Consider the following 9,805-nt stretch of genomic DNA (forward strand, 5'->3'; position numbering starts at 1 on the left):
ATTCTTCAGCCTTCAGCTAAATGTTCCTCTAAAATATTTTGAAGGCATTCATGCTACTTCTAGATGGGGTTCAATGGGGCAGGCAGTCTCTAAGAGATGAAACAAACTTCCTAGGAGATCATTGAAGATTTAAGGAGGAAGCAAAACCTATAAGGCGTCTAAACAGACACACATAGAACAAGGCTAGTTGTTGATTGGTTGGTGAAATGTGCCCAGAGGCCTGCAGGTATCTCACCCCCATTTCCCCAGGAGCCCTTGCTCAGGATTCCCTAATTCAGTGTTCATGGTAACTACCGTGAATAATGAGGAACAACTGTACTTCTAAAATTATTAGGACCTGCAGATATTGAAGATGGTTTCTTCTGAAACAGAGAAAAGGGCCTCCTACTTGCAAAGACTTACCATGGTATTGATATAGTAACACAAACCACTCTCTGGCCCACCCTTATCAAGGGCTACAGAGGATGGAAAGGCAATGGAGGGGGGAATGGGCAATGATTTTTTTTTCAAAAGCCATTCTCAACAAGGCAATTGTGCCCTTCCCAGGAGACATTTGCTAATTTCGAGAGCCATTATTGGTTGTCACAGCTGGGGTTGGGGGGCACCTGGCATCTAGTGGGTGGAGGCCAGTGATGCTGAGAAACTTCCAGTGCACGGGACAGGCCCCCACAGCACAGAAGGCTCCAGCTGAGGTTGAGAAACTTGTTTGCTTTTTCAGGAGCAATTCTCAAAATCTTTTTACTTTTCCAATAGTTGAGTCAATGCTTGATATTGGAAAAAAAAAAAGCACCAATTAAAAATCTTCATTGCATTGGCTTCATCATCTTTTTAAATGAGAATCATTGCGAAACATCTCAAAAATTTAATGAGCTTTTCTAAATTTGAAAATGAATAATGGCTTGGTTTTATGCTGCTCCATTCTCCCGAAGAAATTCAGTCACTGATACCTGGCTTCTACAACCCATTCCAGCTATAGCCCAGCTTTCTCTTGATTGCTGTTGCTTTCTGGTTCAAAATAAAACGTTTTTTTGTTGTTGTTATTGTTACAAAGCCTTCTGTCTCTACCTATGTTGCCTTGTCATCTTTCTATTTTCACATTCAACTTCTGCTGTTTTTTTCTTATTACTTTGTGACATAGATTCCATTTTCTTTTAGGCCTGAAACTTTCTCACATCTACCATTCTGCCCCTCTCCATTCCAAGTCCAGTTACATTAAGACCCAGAATATTCCCTGGGGAATTTTAAAGCACAGAAAACATTATATAGGAGTGGAGACCCAGGACAAGGGGTGGCCAATCACAAGTTGCCTGGTTTCAAGTGTTAGAAACCAGGGTGGGACGGGGCAATGGTGATTGAGCAGAAGAGTGCGGGATTTTACAGTGTGCTTTGGGGGCAGCCCCAGCAGTTAGTGCAGAAAGAAATCCCCCACTCCCACCCCGTAGGACTTGACCTTCTCTCCTTAGAGATGCAATCCCTTTGGTCTAAGCGTCATGCAGACTGTGGGCCTTGGATCTGCAGCATCAGCAGCCACCTGGGACCTTGGTAGAAATGCTAATTCTTGGGCCCCCCAGACCAGATTAGAATCCGTGGGGATGGGTCTAGCCATCCAAGTTCTAGCAAGTGCTCCAGGGAATTCTGATACTGGTGACAGGTGATCTGGAAGGCTTTCTCCACTTGCGTATCCCATAAAAAAAAGTACATGTATGGCCTGAAATGCGTTTTCCAGGCAATGTGTTTTATTGTAGCATGATGAAATGCGGTGACACTTAACCTGGCTGAGCATTAAAATCACCCTTCTTTTTTTTCTTCCACAAATTCTGATTCTTGGATTCTATCATGAAAGATTGGGAATGAGAAGGTGTAGAGTGTGGCCCAACAAAGTGTATATTTTGAAAGGTGCTGCTCAACTGCAGCCAGGATTGTCAACCCATGCTACAGACCAGCGATTGGCAAGCTGTGTGTGAAGGGCCAGATGGTAAATACGTTTGGCTTTATGTACTATATGGTCTCTGTGACAACTCAACTCTGCCATTAAAGCGTGAAAGCTGCCAGAGACAATATGTAAACTAATGGGCACGACTGTGTGTCCCAATGAAACTTTATTTGCAGCAGGCAGTGGACTGGACTTGGCCCGCAGGCCCTGGTTTGCAGACCCTGCTGTGATTGGTAGCCACAGGTCCTTGGGGCATCCCCTAACTGTCCCCTCACTCACTGAAGACTTAGCCACATCCCTTCACGTCTCTCTGGGCCTTGTTTTCATCAGAGTGGAGTATCCCTTGATGAGCTCTAATAGTCCTTTCCAACTTTAAATTACATTAACTCTGTACAATCACAGAACTCATGGAGAGCAAGGCTTGGAAAGAATTAGTTACACAGTGCTGCAGACGGGGCCATTCAAGGGTTATTTGAAGATTTGTTCATTCAACGGATGAGAGTATGCCAGGTACTGGAGGTCTAATGATGGGCTTTACTGCTTTCCTCATTTTGACTCAGATCTGCCCTGGTTACAAGGGACAGGTGCACAAAATATATTCCCTTTAATAAGAGTTTTGCAGTCCATTTGATTTGAACTTTGAAACTGAACAGATACTGCCGTAGTCAATCACCCTTCGAAGTCAGCTTGAAGGGAATGGCACACACTCCCCAGGGTAGTCCACATCCCAACCTTTTTCTTTTTTTTTAATTTGACCTTTTAAAATATGCAGGTAAAATATGTTAAAGAAGCTAGTTGCTCGTGACTATAATGGGAGCATAAAAAGGAGACGTGGAACTTGCAAAAGCCCTTTCCCTTGAGTATCGCTCTCACTAAGGGATGCACATTCAAGAATGTGAAATGAAAATGGGGTCATTTGTGGAAAAACCTTTTCTTGTAGTTGTCCTGCCTCAATATGGGCAATTTATGGAAAGCAATTCAGGACTGCCTTTGGATCTTTTTCAGCCATGTTCTCCTAAGAGAATTATAAGAGCCTGGTTAAATAGTAAGCATAGCAATTAACAAGCAAATGCGCTACAGCTGAACACCAATTACCAATTAAGGAGCTACACAGAAAAATGATCTATGGACCATTGGTTCTTTTGCATAGTCTCTTTATTCGCAAAGCCTGATTTTTATTATGGTCATTAAAAACTGTCTAAAGTCACTAAAGAATTTCTGATGCTCACCTCCTCCCCTCACCAGTCTTATCCTCCCTCCAGCTACTGCCCTTTCTCATCTCCTCTTCCCTGTCAAGCTTCTCAAAGGGCTTTAAGACCTGCTGTTTCTGGTTCCTCACCTCCTATTGTACCTTCCCACACTCCAATGGGCATTCAATGTCTTCACTCCTTCAAACAGTGCTCACAGATGTCAAAAATGGCATGTGTGTGTGTGTGTGTTACACATCCTATAGAGGTTTGGTTTGCCTCATTTTTACATGCAGCAGCCTTTGACATGTTGGCCACTCATTTCTTTTTAATCCCTCCCTCAGCAATCTCAATGACACCATACCATTGATCACCATTTTGCGGCCGATGCCTCCCAAATTTAAATCTATAGGCCTAATTTCTCTTCTGAACTGGACATTGGGCCACTTACTTGATATCCCTTTTTGGGTTTCTAAGGGACACCTCAAATTCTACATGTCCACAACTCATGGCCTCTTCCCAGAGCGTGGTTCGACCCATCCAGTTGTGTGAACCCAAACCCACAGATTCATCTTTGATATCTACCCCCACCCTCCGTGTCCATTCCATCCCAGATCCTGGTGATTTCATCTCTTAAATACGTCTTTAATTGTTCCACTTCTCTCTACCTCTCCACTTGCACCTCTAGCCTGAGTTTGCACACCTCTCTCTCCTCTCTGGTCGAAATAACCTGTAACCCACACAGCATCTTCTTCAGTCCATCTCCCAGAGCAGCCAAGGTAATCTCTAAATAGGCACAAGTCAAGTTGCCCCCACACACTCCTTCTGGCATCCTTATTTCCGATCCCCTCCTACTTTGATTCAAAACCTTTGAAGTTTCCCATCTACTTTCCATAGACCTGCGACAGTGTCTGTGAGACCCTCCAGGATCTGGCCCATGTCTGTCTTGCCAGCATCGTCCTGGGCCACTTTCCTCTGTCTCCTTCACTCCAGCGTCCGGCAGTTGTAACACACTCTGGTCTGCCACCGAGCTCTTCTGGTACCACTCCTCCCTTGCCTTGACAACTACCACTAGCGTTTCCGATTTCTTCTCAATCACCATTTCCTGGGAAGTTTTGCCCTGATGTCCCTGCCTGGACCAAATTTCCCCAAGACTGATTCATAAAGCAATCTGTGCCTCTCTTTACAATGCTTGTCACAACTACAGTTCACCATTCATTTGCGTCAAACTTGATTGCAATTTCTCTTCCCTGTCCCCACTAAACCACATTATCCCTCAAGTCAGAGACCAAGACTGGCTTAATACAGAGTTTGCCAGGTAGTATTGCTCAACCAATATTTAGGGAGAAATTCCAATTTCTTACTAGGGTGCTCTAACTTGTAATTTCCCTAAACCACCACACCCACCACCTTTTTAGACTTTTAAAAAGAAAAAAATAACAGCTTCATCTTCACCGCAATCACATATGCTACCAAATAAAAAATAATTTCACACATCTAACTTGTAGAAAAGTCGGTCCTCTCTTATAGTTGCTGCAGGTTACCTGGCAGAAATAAAATTTCCGATTTTTACAAGTAAACATGCCCCATCGGTGTCCTTTGTCATCACCTGCCTGGTGCCTAGCTCCTGTCCCTGAGTTCCTCTAAACCTGGAGTGTCACTTATATAACTGCCACTTGCTGACTCAGTTCATCCCACACTCTGAGACAGGCCAGGTGCAATTGTCAGTGGGCTCTAGAATATGACTGTCAACTCCTATCTCGGAGTAGGTCCCTCCTACCTCTGCGCCCCACCTCCTCGGTAGCGCCACCCGAAGTTTCCCAGCAACCAGACTCCCGATTTGGTACTACAGTATCACCAGGTCCCTCCCTCCTTCCTCATTTCTCTTAAGTAGCTCAGTCCCTCTCCCTGACCTCCTTCTAACTTGATCCCCAGCACCTACTGTGGACTTCCCAGGCAGCAAACGGAATTCCACTCAATGTCCACGTTCCCTGCTCAATGTCGTAGGTCACCGACTCAGCGCTTCTGTCCCGTTCCTTTGCGTGATATTTTGTATGATCACTGTTCCCTTCATCATTTCAGGGTCTTTTCCTGTGTTCCCTGGTTTGTTGCTTTCCAAACCCTTTACATGGACTGTCGCACACACATTTCCCAAAGATGCAGTGACTCAGGAGCAACCCCAGGTTTCCTTATCCTACATATACACTGGCTACAAGAAACTCATTTTAAATACCAACACAAACATGGGTTAAAAGTAAAAGGCTTCTGGGAAGATGGCATAATGGAGTAGCTGGAGTTCAGCCCTGCTCCGCGGAAAAGTTGGAGGGGAGATGGGAGGGCAACTGAGGCAGCGACTCGGGAGTGCGGCTGAGCTGGGAGAGCCTCTGCACCACATGCGGCAGCCCTGGTTGCGGAGGCAGATGAACTGAGAGGCAGAAAGCTCGAGTCTGGTACCGAGGCATGGAGCCCGCGGGAGCACACGGATGGGAGCCAGGGAGTAGGAAGTAAGCCAGGCTGAGTTCCTTGGGTAAGCAACCCTCACCAGCGCAGTCCCATGACCGGTGATTCACCCCATACCCCATGCACCCAAACCCCGCTCCCATTCCCCGCACTCCAGGCACCCCCACCCCACCAGCCCCCAGTGCACGTACCTGCCCCACACCTCTATTCCCACCCCAAGTGCAGCCCAACCCACCTCCCCTGCACCCCTCCCGAGCACTACCTCCCCCTCTGTTCCCTGCAGGCTGTTGCCAGCACATAAAGGCTGCAGGCACTAACCTCCATACCCAGGCTACCCCCGCCCCAACCTGCCCACAGTGTCGCACAGCCTCACTCCACCCCTCCCCTCCCCGACCCTCAGCTCTGCGCACTGCTTTACCCTATCATTCAGGCGACACAAGTCACCCTGTAACAGCCCCACAATGGCTAAGTTAAGGCAGATGTGATGGAGATGAGTCTTCTCAGAGCAAAGTCAGCCCTGTGAGGCTTGGGTCAGGCCAGGTTCAGAAGCAGCCAGAGAGGCAGATAAGAGTGAGCTGGGGGCAGCTGGGAGCAGCTGGGGGGCAGCTAGACTGTGCAGGCTCCCCGGCGGCCCTGGGGCACGATGCCCGCCCAGAAAGGCCCTGAAAGTCAACCTTGTCTTGGTGGAACTATTCAGGCAACACTAACATTGCCTGAACAGGGGGATGGGAGGACAGTTGTCCCCGGCGATGGTGGCTTGGGAAACCTCCCAGGCCCGGTGGGCAGCGCGTGGCTTTCTGCACGAGCAGGGGTCCTTTCTCCGGGCGACTTCCCAGAGCTGGGGCCCAAGCGGGCGCAGAGGCGGGTGCACAGGCTGCTCTCTCTTCCCGGGGTTTCTGCTCTGAAACCGGGAAATGCTCCGGGACAGCCCCGACTTGAGCCAAATGGGCACAGCTTGTGACGCGGCAGCCGGGACGCAGAGGCGAGCCATTTCCCTCGGAGCCGTGGGCGGAGGCTGACACACGCATCCCCAGAGCCACCCAGCCAGCTTCTGTGGTGCAGAGAAATTTCGCTTTGGGGACATGGCAATCGTGACACCTTTGCAGCTCGCTGGGGAGTGAGTGTCCAAAGACCCTGGTGATTTAGGCCAAAATGAGGAAGTTGTTCCTTCTGGCTAATTACAGCCGCGCGCCAAGTTTTCATTTTCAGCTGATGCCAGATACTGCCAGCTTCGCACGCATGTACATTTGGGATCTAATGAGGTTGTCTTTGCGGGGTGGGATAGGCAGTGCCCACTGAGCATATTTTCCTTAAATACATTTCCTTCCACCCCTCACGTGTTCTGTGGGCCATGTCTTCTGTTGCCCCAATTATCATCATTTTTCCGGAGAAAAGCAGGAGGCACCCCAGGCATCTCCAGGCATTGCCAGATGTTCCCCACTGGACAACCACTGACGGATGTGACCGCTTCAAATCCCCATATGCCATGTCACTCGTGCCCACAGAAGCTTCTGGTGTCACCTTCCCGCCAACCTCCCATAAGCCTTCTGACACTGCAGCGACTGTCCAGCTCCCTGGTTCAGCCTACTGGGGTGCCCAGATCGCTATCATGTCAGGAAAGAGGGAGGCAAGGGACAGCAGGAAGAGATGCCTCCGGCGCCTCAGTGGCTCTGGAAGCTGCCAATATGCAAATGGAGAGGTCTGGTTCTAGGCATATGATAAACCCAGATAAAGGAACCTTTTCTGGGCATAATTGCTGATGATATTTTTTTAATTATTGTTAATAAAAAGGGAGAGATTAAAGTTATGTGTTTTTCTCTTTGGGTGGGGTGGGGTGCCTGGTCCGGAAATCAAACCCAGGTCTCCCGTATGGAAGGAGAGCATTCTACCACTGAGCCACCCAGGCACCCGACAGTGTGTGTTTTTTTAAAAGTACTTAGGAGCTTTCTTAAGCTCTCAAAGTCTGCAGAAACACACTAATTCTGGGCTTTCTTGGACACTGCAGCCAGTGGTTCCCCGCCACAAAGTGGACGTCAGGTAAGACAGTGGCCCTGGCCACTGCTGCCTGCCCACACTGACGGCTCTGCTGCCCGGAAATTAAGCTCCTGTCTCCTGTCTCCAAGGCTGATTCAGGGAGTAGTTATTGTTTGCTAATGGCTTGAGAACTATTCTGCCTAGAAGGAGTTAGGGGGCTGCTTTTTGAAAGCATTACTGTAGCTGTAAAGTACAGCTCTTCTGTGTTCCTTTTTTTCCTCCTTCCTCCCTTACTCAGTTCAGAAGAATTCACAAATTGCTGCTTTTCCCCAGGGGGTTTTGTTTTCCTATTGGAAGATAAGCTCCTCCAGAATAGAGACTATGCTTAATGCTCTCTTTTCAATGTCTCTGTGCCTAACACATGCTGCTCTAGTTTGCAAGCTGTTGGAATGCGATATACCAGAAATGGAATAGCTTTTAAAAGGGGGAATTTATTAAGTTTCAAGTTAACATGTTCTAAGGCCGTGAAAATGTCCAAATTAAAGCAAGACTACAGAAATGTCCAATCTAAGGCATCCAGGGAAAGACACCTTGGCTCAAGAAAGCCCATGGCATTTAAGGTTTCTCTGTCAACTGGAAAGGCACACAGAGAACAATGGTGACGTCCGCCAACTTTCTCTCCAGGCTTCTTGTTTCATGAAGCTCCCCCGGGGACATAAAGGTCTCTGGCTGCGTGGGCTCTGTTGGTTCTGGTGGCTCTAAAGCGTTTTCCAAAACAGTTCCCTCTTAAAGGGCTCCAGGAAGCAACCCCACCTTGAATGGGTGGAGACACATCTCCATGGAAACCACCTCATCAAAAGCTACCACCCACAACTGGGTGGGTCACATCTCCATGGGAACAATCAAAAAGCTCCCACCCAGCAATACTGAATGAGGATGAAAGGACATGGCTTTTCTGGGGTCCACCACAGATTCAAACCCGCACATATGTCTTTAGTGGATGTTTACTAAAGAAGAAAGGAAGAAGGGAACAAAGGATGGAGGGAGATAGGAAAAAAGAACAGAGGGAGGAAGAAAGAGAAAGAGAGGGGGGAGGAAGGAAGAAAAGAGAGAAGGGAAGAAGGAAAATTGGATTTATTCCAAGCTCTAAAGAATTTATATAAGCCACACCCTTTTTGCTGCCACAGAATTTCTGAGCTCAGTAGCTCTTCCTATACCCAGCATTTCACGCAGAAGAAAACGCAGCAATATTCCCATTCAGGTGATCCGAGAGACATAGTTGAATGAAAACCAACAGCAAGAGAAAATAATCTACAACAAAGAGCCAGAAGATGCTCAGCTTCTCAAGTTACCCCAATTCCATGAACCTGAGATCAGGGGAGAAGAGGAAGTTTCCTGCTTTGGAGTCACAAAAAGATACACAGAATTAGAACAAAAGAGCAGGTGGGCAAGTCCTCCAACCCATCCCCCTGCCTACAAGCAAAACCAAACATTTTTTTCTTTTCTACAGACTTTTAAAGACTACCTCCTCTTTCAATATATTTATTGAAGAAAATTTTGAAAACTATCAAATATCACAAAGGAAAGCGCAAAGCAAACCAAATGTCCACAGTGTTCCAGGAATCATTTAGCCAATGAAATGTTTCATTTTTGAAAAACCTCATTTCTGCTACATATTACTATATGAATCATTCTGCCTTTACATCTTGATTCAAGACCTAATTCTTTATTCGCCATTAATGAGAAGTGCTGGATATTTTTGAAGCGCATTTTAAAGTCTTATTTTAGGACATGGGCCAAAAGGCAAGGCTCTCCCACTCATTAACCTGCTCCATAAACTTTAAACCACCATTTCCTACAGGAGAAAAACATACCTGGGAATAGAGTTACTACTTTAATTCCTTCCTTCTAACTATTTCAAGACCAGTTTATCCCCCATTTCATCTGAGTGAAAATTACTTGAGAATGTTTCCTCCCTTGTGCAATAAGGGACTTAACAATTTAATTCTGGTTAAGAAATCTGATTGCTTGCCTCAGTCCAAGGACTAGAAACTAAACAAGATTTAAGTACCAGACCAAATCTGTCATGATGGCACACGAAGCCCCATGGAGCATGCCACCAAGCAAAGGGGCCAACTGATCGACCATTCTGATCATGTGACCTCTGATATAAAAGGCAGGAGCCTGGCCCTGTGTTGTGTCAATCCCAAACCATCCTCCAACCATTTCCTTTCCCACAAGGAAGAGGAAT

Source organism: Tamandua tetradactyla, chromosome X (genome assembly GCF_023851605.1).
Source record: "Tamandua tetradactyla isolate mTamTet1 chromosome X, mTamTet1.pri, whole genome shotgun sequence".
In the NCBI taxonomy this organism is placed as follows: domain Eukaryota; kingdom Metazoa; phylum Chordata; class Mammalia; order Pilosa; family Myrmecophagidae; genus Tamandua; species Tamandua tetradactyla.